This window comes from Arachis ipaensis, chromosome B10 (genome assembly GCF_059453495.1).
Source record: "Arachis ipaensis isolate K30076 ecotype BB chromosome B10, ASM5945349v1, whole genome shotgun sequence".
NCBI classification, from domain to species: Eukaryota; Viridiplantae; Streptophyta; class Magnoliopsida; order Fabales; family Fabaceae; genus Arachis; species Arachis ipaensis.
Genome location: NC_142435.1, coordinates 90667289 through 90676871, shown reverse-complemented (window position 1 = coordinate 90676871; position 9583 = coordinate 90667289). Strand labels below are relative to the sequence as shown.

General features: G+C 40.3%; 1 non-coding gene across 1 annotated transcript; it reads left to right on the top strand.

Moving 5' to 3' along the window:
- The first annotated feature begins 8671 nt into the window (after nucleotides 1-8671).
- LOC148580830 (small nucleolar RNA R71) lies at nucleotides 8672-8775 on the top strand. Its single transcript, XR_015895727.1, has one exon. It is a non-coding gene; the product is annotated as a small nucleolar RNA R71 (small nucleolar RNA).
- The last annotated feature ends 808 nt before the right edge of the window (nucleotides 8776-9583 follow it).

The window sequence follows — 9583 nt, the reverse complement described above, 5'->3', positions numbered from 1 at the left end:
AGAAGATAAACTATTATTGATTCATTGAATTACAATAGAGCTCCCTAACCCAATGAAAGGGGGTTTAGTGAGTCATAGCTCTGAATTCAATTACAAAGATATGAAAACTAGCTAAATGAAAAGGTCTCCGTCTTTTCTAACTTAAATTCTATCCTATTTATACACTTTCTATATTGAGCTTCTATTGTGTTTCTTGGGCTTTGAGGCCTCTTCCTGCTTTCCTTTTGCCTTGGGTTTATGATCCATAATCTTGATGAGGCTGTTGATCCAAATTCTGTAACATTCATTGAGCCAACTTAGTGATAATCAAATAATGACACATGACTCAATAAATGGAAATTTCAGACTCATCAATCCTTCAGGCCCAATCCTATAAACCATGATATTCAATTGGGTTTCATACCAGAGTAAGTTTAAGTTAATGTTTGTGCTCAAATACTAACTTAAACCGCAATATTTTTGGCCCAGAAACCCTTTTCCAAGAGTGGCGTTTAAGTTGCAGTTTAAGCTTAAACTGCAGCTTAAACGCCAGACACTTCCAGTGATGCTTTTTGTGGAAGCACGTTTAAGCTTCAGTTTAAGGTTAAACTGAAGCTTAAACGTGGAAATGGAATAAGGCAGCCCTGGAGGGTAATATAGTCGAACACGTTTAAGCTTCAGTTTAAGGTTAAACTGAAGCTTAAACGTGGAGATAGAAAAGGCATCCCTGGAGGTCGAACACGTTTAAGCTCCAGTTTAAGGTTAAACTGGAGCTTAAACGTGGAAATGGAAGAAGGCATCCTGGAGGTCGAACACGTTTAAGCTCCAGTTTAAGGTTAAACTGGAGCTTAAACGTGGAAGCTGAGAAAGGTAGCCCTGGAGGTCGAACACGTTTAAGCTCCAGTTTAAGGTTAAACTGGAGCTTAAACGTGGAAGCTGAGAAAGGTAGCCCTGGAGGTGTCGAACACGTTTAAGCTCCAGTTTAAGGTTAAACTGGAGCTTAAACGTGGAAGCTGAGAAAGGTAGCCCTGGAGGTCGAACACGTTTAAGCTCCAGTTTAAGGTTAAACTGGAGCTTAAACGTGGAAATGGAGAAAGCAACCCTGGAGGAGAAACTTGGTCGAACACGTTTAAGCTCCAGTTTAAGGTCAAACTGGAGCTTAAACGTGGAAATGGCTCCCTGGTGCTTTTCCCCTTTCTGGCGTTTAACCTCCAGTTTAAGGTTAAACTGGAGGTTAAACGTGGAACTGCCCCCCTTGGTGTCCTTCTCACTTCTGGCGTTTAACCTCCAGTTTAAGGTTAAACTGGAGGTTAAACGTGGAAATGCTTCTTTGGTGAGACTTTCATTCTGGCGTTTAACCTCCAGTTTAAGGTTAAACTGGAGGTTAAACTTCAATTCCAGCATTTCTTAGCCTTCCTGATTCTGGCGTTTAAGCTCCAGTTTAGGCTTAAACTGGAACTTAAACTCCACATGTGATATTCAAGCTTCCTTTATTGATTTTGTTGCTTCCTTGCTTAGCCTCTTCTTCCCTGAAATCATCCAAACAATTGCATCAAAGTCTTGCAAAATTTCATGAGAAATCTTCCATTCATAGCATTCAAGTAATATAACTAAAACTCATGGATTTTGCATTAAAATCATACTGTTTGGATGGTTCATTGCTTTGTTATTCATTTAACCATTCTTGGTTACTTTAAGCTCAAGAAAGTGCATAAAACAACTAAAACTAATAGAAAAATGCTAGTGAAACTAGCCTAAGATGCCTTGGCATCACCTATACGCCCACAATGCATCCTCTAGCTTTCTAGCCCAATCTTTTCTTGTGATTCCCACTATTTTCTCTAGGAGTTTCTTTAATTCTCTATTTGCAAGTTCAGCTTGGCCATTAGTCTGAGGATGGTAAGGTGTGGCTACTTTGTGAATTACTCCATATTTGTGAAGGAGTTTCTCCATTTGTTTGTTGCAAAAGTGACTACCACCATCACTAATAAGACCCTTGGGCACTCCATACCTAGTGAAGATGTGCTTTTTAAGGAATTGGAGGACGATCTATGCATCACAGGTGGTTGTGGCTATGGCTTCCACCCACTTTGAGACATACTCCACTGCTACCAGGATGTATCTAAAAGAATAGGAAGGAGGAAAAGGCCCCATGAAATCAATTCCCCATAGATCGAACAATTCTAATTCTAAGATAAAGTTTTGAGGCATCTCATTCCTTCTTGTTAATCCTCCTGCTTTCTGGCATTCATTACATTGGTGTACATATTCTCTAGCATCCTTGAAGATAGTTGGCCAATAGAAGCCACTCTGCAGTATTTTTGCGGCTGTTTTTTCTGGGCCAAAGTGTCCACCATAAGCTGAACCATGACAATGCCACAAGATGTCCCTCACTTCACTTTCAGGAATACACCTTCTGATCACTCCATCAGAGCATCTCTTGAATAAGAAGGGTTCATCCCATGAAAATTTCCTTGCTTCGTTGATCAACTTCTTCACTTGTTGCTTAGAGAATTCTTGCGGTATCTTCCTTCCCACTTTGTAATTTGCTATGTCAGCAAACCAAGGTGCTTGCTGGATCTGCAGAAGGTGCTCATCTGGGAAGCTTTCATTTATGGGCTGGGATGCTTTTTGACTTTTTTCATGTGGTAGCCTTGACAGATGATCAGCGACCTGATTTTCAGTGCCCTTCCTATCTCTTATCTCAATGTCAAATTCTTGTAGGAGCAGTATCCACCTGATGAGTCTTGGTTTAGCATCCTGCTTTGACATCAAATACTTAAGTGCAGCATGATCAGTGTAAACCACAACTTTGGATCCTATCAGATATGATCTAAACTTATCAAATGCATAGACTACAACTAGCAACTCTTTTTCTGTTGTAGTGTAATTTCTTTGGGCCTCATTCAACACTTTACTTGCATAATATATGACATGATGCAAATTTCCCTTCTTTTGCCCAAGTACAGCACCAATTGCAATGTCACTTGCATCAGAAGGGTTTTATGCAGAAAGTTGCAGCATCACTTTTTCATACTTATCAGGTAAGATTATCACTTTTTCATTGCATCCATCAAACACTGCTATGGCCTCTTGTTATTCTTATGTCCTTGGCACTTTTCTCTTCTTTGTTTCTTTTTTTCTTTTCTTTTTCTTAGAGCTCCTTTGCTCCTTATTTGCTTAGTGTCATGTGTTGCACAAGCCTTTGGCATTTTCTTTTTCTTATCAGTGCACTACACATATCCACTTTAGGCATTTTAGTTCACATTTCTTCTTGAGACATTGGTGCCCAGCACCTCTTTGTGTGACTAAATGTTTTGTATTTAGGTTGCTCTTGATAATGGACTTTTGGTTGATAATCCCGGGTTAGTTAACCCAAGTTACCGAGTGTTGAAACACTCCTCAGAACCTATTTATCCAAGCATATCCTTAATACATAAACACCACAGGCATTTGTCTCAGAAGTTCAAACCATTGGTGCCTAGCTTATTTTCTCAATTTTTTTGCTTTTTGGTTGCCCTTTTTCAGTGGCTTTTTCTTCTTCTTTTTCTTTCTTTTTCATGGCCAAAGACATTTATTCATCAAGATCCATAGACAGTTTTCAATTTCTACACAAAAAATGATAATTCTACACTCTATTTCCAGTGATCTGACTTAAACAATCAAGCATGCATACCACCACTTAATTCTACTTGATTTGTCACTAATTGAGCCAAGTCACTTTTGTTCAACTTTTCTTTTATTTTTGGAAACAGAACAAGCATGGCAAGCATTTGATTAAGAAGGTGAAGTTATATCCAAACATCTAGGCATTCACTTTATTCAAAGCAATAAACAGACACTCATACTAAAAAAAAAAAAAAAAAAAACTCCACATAACACTTAAATGACTTGTGATGAAAGAAAGCTCATAAAGACAATTCACCAATTATCATTTGATTATTAAGGAACGAGACCACCTCTTATTTATTGCTTGGTTCTTCTTAATTCTTGGGATCCTGCTTCTTCTTGCTTCCTGCCTCTTTTTGACCACTTGTGCTTCCTTTGTCTTTTCTTATGAGCTTTTTCCAGAATCCAGCCTTTTTCATTGTTTCTTCCACTCCTTTTTCAAGGATCATTGCCTTGTTTATTTCTCCTTCTTTCCTCCCTTTGAAATACTCATCAAAAGCTGGGAATGCTGGGTCCATCTTGTGTAGATGTTCCCCTATGTAGTTAAGCTTGATTTGCGAACTGATGTTGTAATCAGCTTGGACTGAGTATCTTGCATTCTGTAAAGTGGTGGCTTCCTTGATTGCCAAGACATTGGCATCTTGGTGTTGGCATATGTGGCTGAAGGATTCCTGTAAGTGTAAATTCTGTTCCCTTTGCAGATCTAAGAATCTTGATTCAAAGTTCCTTTGCATATCCATCATTTTTAGGTGAAAGTCCTCTTGTCTCTCCTGAGACCTCATGTATTGTTGAGACATTCCTTCCATGATTTCCTGCATTCTGCTCATATCCATGGGGTCTCTGGGAATTCGTTGTCTTCTTTCTGGGATTGCTTGCTCTTCTTGCTCTTCTTCTCTGTCTTCCCCTTCCTGTCCTTCTTGTTCTGCTTCTTGCTCTGCTTCCGCTTGTTGCCCTTCTTCATTTCTTCTTCTTGTATGTCTTGGAGCAGTTGGGCCAAGAGTCATTCTGTACGCAGTTATGGCCAGTCCCGGATATAGCCAATTAGGTCTTTCATCTTCAAGTGGTACTTGGGCATCAATGCATAGTCTAATGATGGTGCTAGGGAAGTGGAGCCAGGATTCAGGGTCACTTTTCTCACTAAACTCTTGTATCTGTTCAGCAATGAGTTTATGAACTTTGATTTCCCCTCCCACCATAATGCAATGTAGCAAGATGGCTCTTTTAGGGACTATTTCTGAAGAGTTTGCAGTGGGTAGGATGGATCTCCTAACTATTGCATACCACCCTTTAGCTTCCGGTGTTAGGTCTCCCCTTCTCAAGACTCTTGGAGCCCCTCTTGTTTTTCTCACCCATTCAGCTCTGATGGCACAAAGGTCTTCAGCAATAGTTGTATAGTCAGGTTCTCCTATCATCCTTTCTTCATAACTTGCTTGGCTGAAATGTATGTTTTTCAGGCCAAGAGTTTTCATGATTGCTTTGGGACTGAAGTCAACTTCCACCCCTCTCACATAGCTTTTGTATGTGGGTTTCTTGGTTGAGTCTTCCCTCACTGCATTTGCATAGAACTCCTTCACCAAGTTGATGTTGATTTTAGTGATTGGCTTAGTCAGGAGCTCCCACTTCCTCTTTTTGATCTTCTCCCAAACACCTAGGAACTCATCCTTTTCAAGGTCAAAGGGAACCTCAGCTAGTACCCTTTTAGGTCTCATCCATTCGGCTTGAATCTCATGGAAAACTGATTTGTATCTCCTTGCATCGAATTCCCTGTTCTCCTCCATTGGTTGCTTGTCTTTTCTTCTTTTGTGGCTAGATGAGGCTGCCATTGGTTCTTTGGTTTTGGTAAGTTACAAGCTAAAGTTGACAAGGTGAAGCAAGAAGTGTTGTTGGAAGTGTGGTGAGGTTATTTTCGGCAAGAGATAGTTATGCTATGATGAAGGAAAATGTGCATGAAGGAGAATTGGTGGTGTGGAACTCGTTCCCCAAGTGGTTCTTTATAGTGCCCATAAGTGAAAAATGGACGGCTAGGGTGGTTTGTGAAGGGTGGCTTGATGGTAAATATATGAATTAGGGAGAAGGACGAATTGCTTTTCATTTTCTTGGAAGTATTCTGGGTGCATTAAGTTGTACATGTAGCTATCTTTTCTTGCAGAACTTCCTTTTCCCATGTGTTAGTTTCAAAGACTTGTGAACTTTTCTTTTTGACCAAGCACCGTACCTCTCTTTGTCTTTTTCCTCCATTTTTGTCTTTTCTTTTGTACCTGCACAAACAAACAAGTTTGCTATCATTTTTCGGTCCATGTGAATGATGAATAGTACTTGCACATGTAAATCAATGATTGACTTCATGAGCTTATAGCCGTGACTTTTGTATGTATGTACACTTATTATTGGACACCAAACTTAGTGTTTGGTAAAGTCTCCTGATGACATGAAATCCATATTGGTTGTCCTTAATGAATGTGCATAATTCTAATAAATCATAGTCACTTTGGCTCTTTGATTCTAAACAAATTTACTACCCTAAGTAATTGAAACCAAAAACATGCGAATGATCTACTTGTCATGAATTTCGAAATCCAGAGGAACTTCTTGCTTTTCATGAACCGCGTTCGAGGAGGAACACCAAACTTAATGTTTGGTTGTGCTCTTTGCATGAAAAATTGAATGCATTTTGAATAAAGTTTGGGGTGCCTTCAGGCACACCAAACTTAGAGACAAATTGTATTTTATATGCAATGTTTAGTGCACTCTTTCAGCAGTTGTCCTGAGGATTCAAGTTCATGCATAAGAAACCATGCTTTATTAGATGCAAAACAAAACAAAAAAAGAGTAAGGATATTAAAAACATGGGTTGCCTCCCATGAAGCGCTTCTTTAACGTCACTAGCTTGACGGTTGTCCCTTGTTAGGGTGGATTGTAGTGCTTGACGTTTTCTCCTCTCACTATGCAAACGTCCCCACTTGATTCCTTCATGACCTCTAAATGTTCCATAGAAAGAACTTTCCTGATTGTGAACACTTGAGGGAGCTGGGAAGGAATGGTTTTGAGGTCAGGTGGGATTGGCAGATAATGACTTGATATCACTTTATCTCCCGGAGAAAAACCTTCAGTGGGAATTTTCTTGTTTCTCCACCCTCTTGGCAATTTCTTTACAATTCTTCCCTTTCTCTTGAAGCTTTCTTCATTGACCCTTATGCCAGGAGGATCCTTCTGATCTGTTTCCATTGATTCTTGTGGCTTTAACTCTTGCAACTCCTGTTTGCCTTCCAAAGACTGTTTTAGAGTTTCAGCTGCTGGATTACTTTCCTCCAAACACAGATGGCTACTATCATCCTTAGGCTTTTCAGGTTCTGGTTCAGGCTCAGATGCAGGTTTGAAAACTTTGAAAATGAGCTGTTCATCATGTATTCTCAGAATTAGCTCTCCTTGTTCTACATCTATGAGCGCTCTAGTAGTGGCTAGAAATGGTCTTCCCAGAATGATAGGGTGTAGGTAGCTTTCCTCCATGTCCAAAATGACAAAGTCTGTGGGGAAGTAATAATCTCCCACTTTCACCAGCACATTCTCAACTACCCCTTCAGCTTGCTTCTGAGTTTTGTCAGCCAGTTGTATGATTACATCAGTGGATCTCACCTCATTCAGTTGTAGCCTCTTCATAAGAGTTAGAGGCATCACATTTATGCTAGCTCCTAGATCACAGAATCCTCTGTCAATTTTTGTTTCTCCTATGATGCAAGGAATATGAAAACTTCCTGGGTCTGTTTTCTTAGAGACTGTGTCCTTCTTGATGAGAGCACTGCATTCTTTGTTCATTGTTACCGTTTGTCCTCCCTTCAAAACTCTTTTCTTGCTCAACAATTCCTTTAAATACTTGATGTGTGTAGGCTTTTGATGGAGAATCTCAAGAAAGGGAATATTGATATGGAGAGACTTAAATGTCTCTAAAAACCTTGAATAGGTTTTCCCTTTTTCACCTCCTCCTAACCTCTGAGGAAATGGTGCTTTTGGTTGGTATATTTCCAGCATGCCTTTTTGCAGTTCCTTGGCTTGCTCAGTTCCACTTTCCTGCTTAGCTTCTTCCACACCTTCCTTCAAGATTTCTGGCTCCTGCTCTGAGGGCCTGATTCCTTCTTCTTCTGAGACTTCCTTCAATATGGTGATGGCCTTGTATTCTTCCCATCTCACTCTCTTTTGTTCCCCTTTAGGATTCTTTTCTGTGTCACTAGGGAACACTGCAGTTGATTTGGGGGCCTGTTGAGATAGCTCTCCTACTTGAGACTCCATCCTCTTGAGTTTTTCACCATGGTTTCTTAAGGTAGCTCTCACATCATCCCTGAAGCTTTTCAATTCGGTTATGTCTTGACTCATGGTTGCCATCATTCCTTCTATCCGGTTTAATTGATCTTGAAATTGTTGGTTCGGATTAGGTTGGGTAGGTTGATTATTTTGGCCATGATATGGTGGTTGAGAGTAAGTGTGTTGTGTGGCTTGGTATGATCTTTGGTTGGAGTTTTGGTATGTGGAATTGTTATGTTGGTTGTGGTTGTAAGGTTTGTGGTTTTGTGGTTGGGTTTGTTGGTTCCCCCACCCAAAGTTTGGGTGGTTTTTCCATCCTGGGTTGTAAGTGTTGGAATGTGGATCATATGATTGCCTTTGTTGGTTTCCCACATAGTTGGCCTCTTCCCAATCACCTCCTTCAATGCTTACTTCCTCTTGATCTTGTGTGTGTATTGCAGCCACTTGCTTTGTTTCTAATTGCCTGGTAAGCTCTGCTAGTTGCTTGGCAAACACCTTGTTTTGGGCTAGAATTGTATCAACATGGTTCAGCTCCATGACTCCCTTAGTGTTGTGCCTCTCTGATGCATAGTAGTACTCATTCTCAGCCACTGTCTCAATCACTTCAATGGCTTCTTCCACAGTCTTTTTCCTGTTCAATGAACCTCCTGATGAATGGTCTACAGCCTTCCTTGATTCATAAGAGAGTCCATCATAGAAAATATGCAATTGCACCCAATCATGGAACATGTCTGGTGGGCATTTCCTTGTCAAATCCTTGAATCTCTCCCATGCCTCGTAGAGAGTTTCACCATCTTGTTGTCTAAAAGTCTGAACCTCAGATCGAAGCCTATTGACCTTTTGTGGGGGGTAGAAACGTGCCAGAAACTTGCTTTCCACCTCATCCCATGTTGTTAGACTCCCCCTTGGGAATGATTCCAGCCACTTAGCTGCTTTGTCCCTAAGTGAAAATGGGAACAAAAGCAGTTTATAGGCATCTTCCTGGACTCCATTGGACTTCACAGTGTCACAAATTCTCAGGAATTTTGTGAGATGTTGGTTGAGATCTTCATTAGCACTCCCACCAAATGAACAATGATTCTCCACAAGTGATATTAGCTGTGGTTTGAGTTCAAAATTGTTGGCCTGAATGGGTGGTTTCTGAATGCTGCTACCACAATTCCCAGAGGTTGGGTTTATGTATGAACTAAGAACCCTCCTCTCAGGAATGGCATTGTTTCCATCAGCTCTCTCATGGTTGTGAACTTCTCTATCCATGTTGAGATCTAGAGCTTCCTCAAAATTGTTCTCAGATTCTCCTTCAGATTCTTCTTCTCCCAGTACTCTCTTCCCTCTTGCTTCCCTTCTAAGTCTATGAAGGGTCCTCTCTGGTTCGGTATATGGAGGAGTTGATGTCTCTCCTCTCCTACCTGTCATACAAGAACACAACACAGGCAACAAACAAGTGAAATACTCTTGGTTAATGGAAGAGTATGGTTAGAGCAATTGAGGAATTAATTCAAACAGTTAGTGAGTCAGTGGGTTAGTTGCTTGAATTTAAAGGCATAAAGAAAGGAAGCATGTAACAGAGTGCAGAAATTAAAATTCAACAAGTAACTTGTACTGAATTAATCAAAACAAAAAAAATGCTCAATCTAGT